This window comes from Microtus pennsylvanicus, chromosome 11 (assembly GCF_037038515.1).
Source record: "Microtus pennsylvanicus isolate mMicPen1 chromosome 11, mMicPen1.hap1, whole genome shotgun sequence".
Lineage (NCBI taxonomy): Eukaryota > Metazoa > Chordata > Mammalia > Rodentia > Cricetidae > Microtus > Microtus pennsylvanicus.
The window spans coordinates 91,124,679-91,135,739 of record NC_134589.1 but is presented as its reverse complement, the minus strand read 5'-3'; positions in this window follow the sequence as shown (position 1 = coordinate 91,135,739).

The window sequence follows — 11,061 nt, the reverse complement described above, 5'->3', positions numbered from 1 at the left end:
GTTTCTTCCCAGCAAGAGATGCCAGCCACCTGACCTACTTGTTCTCAATGCTGTACCCTCCAGGGCAGGCAGATCCAGGAAGCTCCTACACTTAGGCTTCACAAACAATCCCTGCTATGTCTGAGCACTCTGGGCTCCGCTGTTCTAAGGCACGGTGGGTACAGTGCTCTTCCTCACAGACTTTGCTGCCTGGGCTGAAGCATGGGTATCCTAGCGGGGAAAGGAAGTAGGTATCACAGCCAGCACCAGGCCCTCTGAGATAACCCTTGCAAAAGACCTCTGCCCTGATAGCCTAGGAGATGGGAGGTTGCTTCCCCAGAAGTGATTGGTTCACAGTCTTTCCATTCTAGGTTCCTACCCAAAAGTGGTCAATGTTGATTCTCTTCACCCCAATCTGGTCCAGGACCTGTTATCCCCACTCCCAGGATCTGACCCTACTGCCTTACATATGCTGACTGGAGGAGCTCTGTCTGAAGTCTCTTACTCAAGATGCTCCAGTCTGGAGAATGAGACTTCGGTGATCAGAGGGAAGGTCAGTGAGTGCAGGAGGGCAGTGCCCTTGAGGAAGGGTGTTTGGTGTTCCTCTGGAATGGCCTAGCTGTCCTCCAAGATGTGATAGCTGTCACCAACACTCAGGTCTCTTGGAGGCCTCCTGAGCCTTCTCAGCTGGCAGGGACCAGAGCATAAATAATTCACTCCCTCTGGGGCTCAAGGCCTAGAAGGACCCTGACGGAGAAGGCATACTGTCTTGAGTATTTCCTAGATAGGGCCTGGCTTTGGTCTGCCCAACAGAGGCCTTGGGAAGCTTCCCTGCACTGACTGCTGTCGTGTGCGAGGTGTGCTGGTCTCTGTGGTGGGTCCTGCTACAGTCCCCAATGGTCTGACGGGAAAACTGAGGCCCAGGAAGGCATCAGGAGCTGCTGCTCACGATCACCACGCTAGCACACGGCAGAGATTAGGCCACTCTTGGGCTCTGTCACCCTGTCCTGTGTCTCAGCCTCACCCTTCAGGGACCTGTTATTGTAGTGCAAACCCAGGTCTCTTTCCCTCGTCTCCTTTCACTGACTTCCAACCTCTTTCAGACCAGTCTTGAGATCTAGATGTCCTGACCGAGTGTGTGGGTCCTGGACTCTCACTGCTGCGTTCCCTGAGGATGCCGGATTTCCTGCTCTCCTCACAAAGCCAGCCTCAGGATAACTGGTGCAGGATCTCAGCTGGGGACCTCAACAACCTGTGCCTACTTGCTCTAGGAAGTAGAGCATACAGCCTCCATCCAGCTGCTGCCCATAATAAGCCCAGAACATGGGATGAAAACAGAGTTCAAGTTCGGATGCTCTGGGGCGGAGGCTGCTAGTGGGGAATTCTGGGTGTGAGTAGTGAGGACAGGGGAGGCAACCAGGACAAGAGAAGAAGGTACAGGGGAGCTAGAAAAGGGGGGAGGGCATCAGAGGAGGATCTTCCACATGCAGAGGAGATAGACTTGCCTTTAAAATGAGGAGCGTTTACATAAAATCCAGCTCTCTGCTGTCTCCTGAGAAACCTCGAGCCCCAGATCTCTCCCCTCCCCACGGTTCAGCTCATCTTTGATCGTTATATCTCATGGCTTTTCTGTTCCCATCTGTTTCTCATCCGGGAATGTAAGCTTTCCTGGGCACAGGAAGCAGCTTGTCTTGGTCACTGCCATATCCCTGGCAGCCAGCTCCTGGCCTCAATAAGCAGTTACTAAATTGGTGAAAGAAATGTAAGTTAGAAGCCGGGCGGTGGTGGCGCACGCCTTTAATCCCAGCGCTCGGGAGGCAGAGGCAGGCGGATCTCTGTGAGTTCGAGGCCAGCCTGGTCTACAAGAGCTAGTTCCAGGACAGGCTCCAAAGCTACAGAGAAACCCTGTTTCGAAAAACCAAAAAAAAAAAAATGTAGAAAGTAGGCATGGTGGCGCACGCCTTTAATCCTTGTACTTAGGAGGCAGAGGCAGGCAGATCTCTGTGAGTTAAAGGTGAGCCTGGTCTACAGAGTGAGCTCCAGGCCTGTTAGGACTACATAGTGAAACTTCCTTGTGGAACGTTGAACTAGGCAGAGATGTGCTACATTTCTTTATGTTGCAGAATATTGTGTAACTAGCCGGGCGGTGGTGGCGCACGCCTTTAATCCCAGCACTTGGGAGGCAGAGGCAGGCGGATCTCTGTGAGTTCGAGACCAGCCTGGTCTACAAGAGCTAGTTCCAGGACAGGCTCCAAAACCACAGAGAAACCCTGTCTCGAAAAACCAAAAAAAAAAAAAGCCGGGCAGTGGTGGCGCATGCCTTTAATCCCAGCACTCGGAAGGCAGAGGCAGGCAGGTCTCTGTGAGTTCTAGGCCAGCCTGGTCTACAAGAGCTAGTGCCAGGACAGGCTCCAAAACTACAGAGAAACCCTGTCTCGAAAAACTTAAAAAAAAAAAAAACAAAAAAAAAAAAAGGCAGAGGAGAGAAGAGAGAACAGGGAAAGAGAGGGAAATGCCTCAGGCAGCCAGGCAGCCTCCAGACAGACAGATGTGGAAAAAGCAGGACAAGTATGACATACAGAATAAAAAGAAAAAGCCTGGAGGCAAAACACAAATAAAGAGAAACATGTTAAAATAGTTATAAGAGCTATTGGAACAAGCATAAGATAAGGCCAAGCATTCATAATTAATATCAAGTCTCCATAGCATGATTTTGGGAGCTGGTGATCCAAGAAAGCCTGTTGCAAAAATCCCGTCTCAAAGTTAATTAAATAATTAAAATAAAAATAAAGAATTGGGTAAGTGGGGGACATACTTTTAATCTCAGAACTTGGGAGGCAGAGGTAAGTGGATTGAGGCTAACCTGATCTACATAGTGAATTCCAGGACAGCCAAGGCTATATTAGACCCTGTCTTAAAATACAATACAGCATCAAAAGAAGACGACTAATTCTTTGGTATTTGTCCCAGTAACAGAGTGACTGGGTCTATGTCTCCTGCCTTTGAATCTGAGCAATAGCAATGATACAACAGAAGCAACACCAAGTTTCTTGTGTCCTGAGAATTAGAAGACACCCAAGCAGCCAGAGGAGAGCAACTAACTAAACCAGATCTCTGACTGATACACAAACTCAGTGGATGATGCCATGTAGAACAGGGTTTTGCTATGTAGCTCAGGCTGGCCTCAAACATAATCTTCCTGCCTCAGTCTCGCAAGTGCTGGGATTATAGCAGGCCACCAGGCCCTTTCAGAGAAGAGCCTTTTTAAACCATGGTTTATTTGGGAGATGTTTGTTGCATGGCAATAAATAACTAAGACATCTCAGAGCAAGCTCGAGGGAAGGGGCCAGTCTGGTGAGAAAGGATCAGGAGGGAGTGACTGCCTCAGCCTGGCCTGGAGTCTCCCAGTCTCTTGGAAAGAAGAGCCCTGCTGGCAGGGACCCCCAAGGCAGGGAGTTAGGACTGGCTGTATGCCCCTGGGAAGTGTGGTCCAGCCCTCAGCCTCAGAATGCAAAGATGGCTCCATGCAAAATAAATAAATAAAAATAAAAAAAAAGGTGCACATGTCCTTGTCCCCAAACGAATGATCCTTGAAACCTCACCTCTTACTTACAGCTCAGACTTCATGTCCCTCAGCTCCTGAAACCTTTTTCTGGGGGGAGGTGGGGGCAGGGTTTCTCTGTGTGTCCTGGAACTCACTCTGTAGACCTGGCAGGCCTCAAACTCAGAGATTCACCTACCTCTGCCTCCCAAGTGCTGGGATTAAAGTGTGTGCCACATAGTCCTGCTTCCCGTCACCTTCCAGCTGGTCTCTTCTGGGAGTCCGAGCCCATTGACTTGGTGTAGCACGTGCCATGAGTCCCCAGCCCAGTCTCTCTCAGGGTCTCCCTTTGCCCTAGGCTTCCAGCTTTACCCCCACACCAGAATCTGGCCCATGCTGGAGCACAGTGCTGGAGCACAGTGCAGGCAGGAATGTGAGCCATCTCCTTGACCTCACAGGTTCAGCTTGCTGCCCTGCTTCTGCTTGCTGCACCCTGGATGTCCTCGAGTGGTTCCCCAAAGCTAGCTCTGTGACCCCTATACCCATCTGGAAACTTCCTGAGACAGATCCTAGTCGCCGGCTCCTGTCCCCACTGGCACTGGAGGGACTGGCCCGTGATTAAGCAGCAGAAAGCTAGACTGGGCTTCGGGGGTCCTCTAGTCAGCAAAGGCAGAACTCCCAAAGCTTTTCTCAGAGCTCTTCGTGAGGAGTCGGACCGGCAGAGCCCAGCTGTCAGCTATCTAAATGCCTGAGACAGAGGTCCCTTCTTACTGTGTGACCCTAGGTATTTGGCATCGCCTCTCTGGACCTACTTCCTGTTCTGTGAAATGTGGAGGAGGAGTTGATCTCCAAGGGCCCTTCCTGCTCAAACACCTTATGTTCTATGAAATCCTTGTGAAAGTTGCCATGGAAACGTCAGAAGAACTGCAACAGCCCTGAATTATATGAGAGAGAGAGAGAGAGAGAGAGAGAGAGAGAGAGAGAGAGAGAGAGAGAGAGAGAGAGAGAGAGAGAAATAGAGAATTGAGAACGGTGAGTCACCCTAGAAAGCAGGTGATGTCAGATGTATGTTGACTCTGGCACCCAGATGTAAAGGGGCCTCATATATTCTTCTCCTGAAAAGAGAGCCCGAGTATCCTGCTCATTTCATGGCCCTAATATCCTGAGGCTGGGAGCAGAGGTTAGTGAGTCTCTGCCTGTAACTCCTTTGCAGGTTAAGACGACAGAGGCTTGCTCTGCAGAGCTGTTTCTCCAGAAAGGAAGGTGAGCTTCTGCACAAGTCCCATTCCCAGGGCTGGGGTGTAGCTGAAGCCGAGCTGTCACTTAACATTCAAGAGGCCCTGGATTCCATCTCTAGCACTGAAAATAAAAGTCACATTCTCTATTTTCTCGGGGGGGGGGGGGGTGTCGTGGTTCCTAAGTCTGTACTCCTATTGAGTCAGGGACCAGTTCTCAGCTTCCGAGTGGGACCCCCTTGTCAACATGGGGGGCTGAGTGGGGTTGTATGGACCCAAATTCTCGAGCAACAGCCGGGCGGTGAGGGCGCATGCCTTTAATCCCAGCACTCGGGAGGCAGAGGCAGGCGGATCTCTGTGAGTTCGAGGCCAGCCTGGTCTACAAGAGCTAGTTCCAGGACAGGAACCAAAAGCTACGGAGAGCCGGGCGATGGTGGCGCACGCCTTTAATCCCAGCACTCGGGAGGCAGAGGTAGGCGGATCTCTGTGAGTTCGAGACCAGCCTGGTCTACAGAGCTAGTTCCAGGACTGGCTCCAAAGCCACAGAGAAACCCTGTCTCGAAAAACCAAAAAAAAAAAAAGCTACGGCCGGGCGGTGGTGGCGCACGCCTTTAATCCCAGCACTCGGGAGGCAGAGGCAGGCGGATCTCTGTGAGTTCGAGACCAGCCTGGTCTACAAGAGCTAGTTCCAGGACAGGCTCCAAAACCACAGAGAAACCCTGTCTCGAAAAACCAAAAAAAAAAAAAAAAAAAAAGCTACGGAGAAACCCTGTCTCGAAAAATCAAAAAAAAAAAAAAACAACAACAACAAAAAAAAAAACCAAATTCTCGAGCAACATTGGAGATCATGAAATGATCAAACAGTCCCTTGCTTTACCACATATTCCCTGGAGCCACCGTGACTGATATCTCTGTGCCTGAACATGCATTGTGCCGTCTCTCTAAGATTTCTTTACTGGAGAAGAGTAGGAGGTGCTTTTTGATTCAGGGCCTATGTTGTCTGGTTTTGTCAAAAATAGTTTTATGGGTATCTAGTTAATAAATCCAGTAACTGCATATGTTTAAAGTGTATAAGTTGGGGGGCTGGAGGGATGGCTTAGTGGGTAATGATGTGCAAGCTGGGCAAGTCTGAGGACCTGAATTCTGATTTCCACCCATATTAAAAAAAGAAAGATGGGCTGGAGAGATGGCTCAGTGGCTAAGAGCACTGGCTGATCTTTCAGAGGACCCAGGTTCAATTCCCAGCACCCACATGGCAGCTCCCAACTGTCTATAACTCCAGTTCCAGGTATTTGGCACCTTCACACCAAAGTACATAAAACAAAGTTAAATAAAAAAAAAAATTTTTTTTTAAAGAAAGTGCCAGGCGGTGGTGGTGCACACCTTTAATCCCAGCACTTGGGAGGCAGAGACAGGTGGATCTCTGTGAGTTCGAGGCCAGCCTGGTCTACAGAGTGAGTTCTAGGCCAGGCTCCAAAGCTACTGAGAAACCCTGCGCTAACTGCTGTTGGGAGGTGTTGCCTGCAGCCTTACTCTTGCCTAAGTATTTCTTCTGACCTTGTCAAATATCTGCATTACCAGATATACTAAATAAAATAGAATAGACTGAATAGAAATAGAGCATCTGCATTTCTAGGCTAGAATAGAATACACTAAGTAGAAATAGAATATCTGCATTGCTAGAATACACATGGATTGAACCAACTTTTACTTTAAATTACTTTTTAAAAAAAATTTTTTTTCCCCGCCGGGCGATGGTGGCGCACGCCTTTAATCCCAGCACTCGGGAGGCAGAGGCAGGTGGATTTCTGTGAGTTCGAGACCAGCCTGGTCTACAGAGTTAGTTCCAGGACAGGCTCCAAAGCCACAGAGAAACCCTGTCTCGAAAAACAAAACAAAAAAAAAATTTTCAAGATAGCCCTGGCAGTCCTGGAACTCGCTCTATAGAGCAGGCTGGCCTTGAACTCAGAGATCTGCCTGCCTCTGTCTCCCTAAAGTTGGGATTAAAGGCATGTGCCACTACTGCCTGGATATTCCTTTTTCTTGTATGACATGAATACTGTGGTCCTTAACTTGTTCATATATACATAAATACATTTTTCTATCCTGTGTGTGTATGTGTGTGTGTTTGATTTCTGTGTATGGGTGTTTTGCCTACATTTATGTCCATGTACCATGTGTGGCCCACAAAAGTCAGAAGAGAGCATCGGATCTCTTCGAACTAGAGTTGCAAGCCGTCATGTGGGTGCTGGGAGCCAAACCCCAGTCCTCTGGAAAAGAGCCAGTACTTTTAACCACTGAGCCATCTCTCCATCTCTTGTTTCTTATTTTGTGTGTTTTGATGAACATACCAATCTTCTGATCTTCCTTTTTCTTTTCTTTTTTCTTTTATGAGACAACTGGCCTTGAGTATACACTGTTCTTTCTATTTTTAGTCCTTTCCTGAGCTGTCATGTTTTCTTGTTTATTTTCCCTTTATAGTTTTCTAGTTATTTTATGTTAATAGTTACCACTTTAGTTTTAAAAACTTTATATATTGGGTATATATATTCCAAGCATGCCAGAGACTGAGGCAAGAGAATTGCTGCAAGTAAGGTCAGATTGAGCTACAGAGTGAGCCTCTGCTTTAAAAATAATAATAATCGGGCTGGAGAGATGGCTCAATGGTTAAGAGCACTGGCTGCTCTTCCAGAGGACCCCGGTTCAATTCCCAGCAACCATATGGCGGCTCACAACTGTCTGTAGCTTCAGTTCCCTGGAAGCTGACACCTTTACACCAATGCACATAAAATAAAGTTAAATAAATTATAAAAATCAATTAATCAGGACAGTGTTGGAAACATCTTTATTCTCAGCATTTAAAAGGCAGAGAGAGGTAGGCAACCTCTGTGAGTTCAAGGTCAGCCTGCTCTACAGAGTTTGTTCCACGATAGCCAGAGCTACATAGAGAGAAATTCTGTCTCTACATAGCACTCCAAATAAAATTAATTAATTAGAAAAATAAAAGGAGCTGAGCATACTATCCTGTGCCTTTAATCCCAGCACTCTAGAGACTGTGGCAGGTTGATCTCTGAGTTCAAGGCCAGACTTGTCTACCGAGTTCAAGGACAGATAGCCAGGGACACACAGAGAAACCCTGTGTATAAATACAAAACCAAAAAATAACAAAACAAAACCTTCAAAGTGTCTGTGTAACAAAATGCAATTGTTTTGATAATTTTATTTATTCATATTATTTATTTTGGTTTTTGAGACAGGGTTTCTCTGTGTAACAGTCCTGGATGTCCTGGAACTCACTTTGTAGACCAGGCTGACCTCGAATTCAGAGATCCATCTGAAATTTTTTTCCTTTTTTTTCCCCCTTCTTTCTTTCTTTCTTTCTTTCTTTCTTTCTTTCTTTCTTTCTTTCTTTCTTTCTTTCTTTCTTTTTCTTTTCTTACTTTTTTCTTTCTTTCTTTCTTTCTTTCTTTTTTATATTTATTTATTATGTATACAATATTCTGTCTGTGTGTATCCCTGCAGGCCAGAAGAGGGCACCAGAGCCCATTACAGATGGTTGTGAGCCACCATGTGGTTGCTGGGAATTGAACTCAGGACTTTTGGAAGAGCAGGCAATGCTCTTAACCTCTGAGCCATCTCTCCAGCCCTCTTTTTTTTTTTTTTATTTTCTGCCTCTGGCTCCAGAATTCTGAGATTAAAGGCATGTGCCAGCATGCCCGGCTGGAAAATAAATTTTAAAGCACAAAAGACACATTGTTTTTATTTTCTTATGTATATGGATGTTTTGCCCATATGTATGTCTGTACCACGTGTGTGCCTGGCGCCCATGGAAACCAGAAGAGGGCACTGTATCCCCTGGAACTGGAGTTACGAATGGTTGTGAGATGCCACATGGGTCCTGGAAATTTAACCCAGGGTCCTCTGAAAATAAAGCCAGTGGTGCTCTTCACTCTGGGCCTTCTCTCCAGCTTCCAACCAAGACATCTGGTTTGTTTGTTTGGGTTTTGTTTGTTTGTTTTTTGGGTTTTTTGTTTATTTAGTTGGTTTGGTTTTTTGAGACAGGGTATCTCTGTAGCTTTGGAGCCTGTCTTGGAACTCACTTTGTAGACCAGACTGGCCTCAAACTCACAGAGATCTACCAGTCTCTGCCTCCCAAGTGCTGGGATTAAAGGCGTGCGCCACCACTTCCCAGCTTGTTTTGTCCTGGAACTCATAGAGATCCACCTACCTCTGTCTCCTAAATGCTAGGATTAAAGTCTGTGCTATCAAACCAGACTAAATTTCATTTCTCTTTGTTTTATATCATTGTGTGCATGTTTGTGGGCGCATGTCTCGCAACAGAGGTGTGGAGTGGAGTCAGTTCTGTCCTCCCACCTTTATGTAGGGCCTAGGGATCAAACACGGATCACTGGGGGCAGCAAATGTCTTTACCTACTGAGCCATCTTGTAGGCCCTAAAAGACATATGTTTTAAAATAAAATTTATTAGGTTAGAGAGATGGCTCAGTGGTTAAGAGCACTTACTGCTTTTGCAGGGGACCCAGGTTTGGTTCCCAACACCCACATCAGGTAGCTTACAAACACTCTAACTATTGCTATAACTCCATTTCCTCTGGCCTCGGCATGTGATGCACATGAATTTACGCAAGCACACACACATACATAAATCAGTACATTTTAAAAAAATTCAGGGAGACAGAAAGGTGACTCAGCAGTTAAGACACTTGCCCTTCCAGAGAACCGGAGTTTGGGTCCTATTTGCAGACTAAAGCTCACAACTGTCTGCAACTCCAGTTCCAGGGGACTAGATGAGTCCTTTGACCACTCTGATTAAACCACGGTCTGAAGGCACACATACATACACATAAATATAATAAATTTAGGGCTGGAGAGATGGCTCAGTGGTTAAGAGCATTGCCTGATCTTCCAAAGGTTCTGAGTTCAATTCCCAGCAACCACATGGTGGCTCACAACCATCTGTAATGAGGTCTGGTGCTTCTTCTGGCCTGCAGGCATACACACAGACAGAATATTGTATACATAATAAATAAATAAATAAATTTTTAAAAAATTAAAAAAATAATAATAAATTTAAAAAAAACTTGTGCCAGGCTGTAATGGTGCATGCCTTTAATCCCAGCACTCAGGAGGCAGAGGCAGGTGAATCTCTGAGTTGGAGGCCTGCCTAGTCTACAAAGCGAGTTCCAGGACAGCCAAGCCTACACAGAGAGATCCTGTTTTGAAAAACAAACAAACAAAAAAGAAAAAAGAAAGAAAGGAAAGGAAAAGAAACTTTATTGTGAGGAAATGGAGTAAGGTGTCTACCACCATATCTAGTCACAGACACTTTTTTTTTGGTTTTTCAAGACAGGGTTTCTCTGTAGCTTTGGAGCCTGTCCTGGAACTAGCTCTTGTAGGCCAGGCTGGCCTTGAACTCACAAAGATCCGCCTGCCTCTGCCTCCCGAGTGCTGGGATTAAAGGCGTGCGCCACCATCGCCCGGCTATATGACTGTTTCGTTTTTTTTATTTGTTCATTTGTTTTTGCTTATGAGCTAGGATCTCATTATGTAGCATTGGCTGCCTTATAACTCACTGTTTAGACCAGGCTGGTCTTGAGATCCTCTTGCCTCTGCTTCTAAAGTCCTGGGATTAAAGGCCTGCGCCAATCAGTCTGCTTCACTGTTTTCTTGTGGGTCTATCTTTCTGCCCTTGGAGTTCTCAAATCTTAAAAATCTGTCATCTGATTGCAGTGAAAAACTTGGACTTTGAAATATAATTCTATTATATTTCTCTGCTGCTCACCTGCTGTGTGGTCTGGAACATTTCTTGACATCTCTGTTTCTCCAGTAACCTCATTTCATAAAGGACTAACAATGGTCTCAGTTGCTACAGCTGTTGAAATTCAGCAGACTACAGCAATGAAGGAGCGAGTGAGGAGTATGGGGTGTGCAGTCCTTTCCTTCAGTCTCTCAGGAGGTCCTCACAGCTCATGGCTCATCGCTCTTTGCTGGCCTGCTTCCCTTTACCTGTTAACCCTTGACTTGGTGCTCCTCTGTCCTTCCACACCCCATCCTGCTGCTCTCCTTCCCTACACGTGGAGCTTTTCAGGACAGCTGACCACCGAGTTTGTTTACAGTCCTTCCATGCTGCCAACCTGCTGACACGTGGCTTCCTGCCAAGTCTTCCATTCAAAATGCCTTCTGTAAAGGTCATTTCCTGACATCTTTACTGTAGCAATGCACCGGTGACCCAGCAAGGGCCGGGGCCAAGATGACCTTGGAGAACCCTGTGTCTGGGGTTCTGACA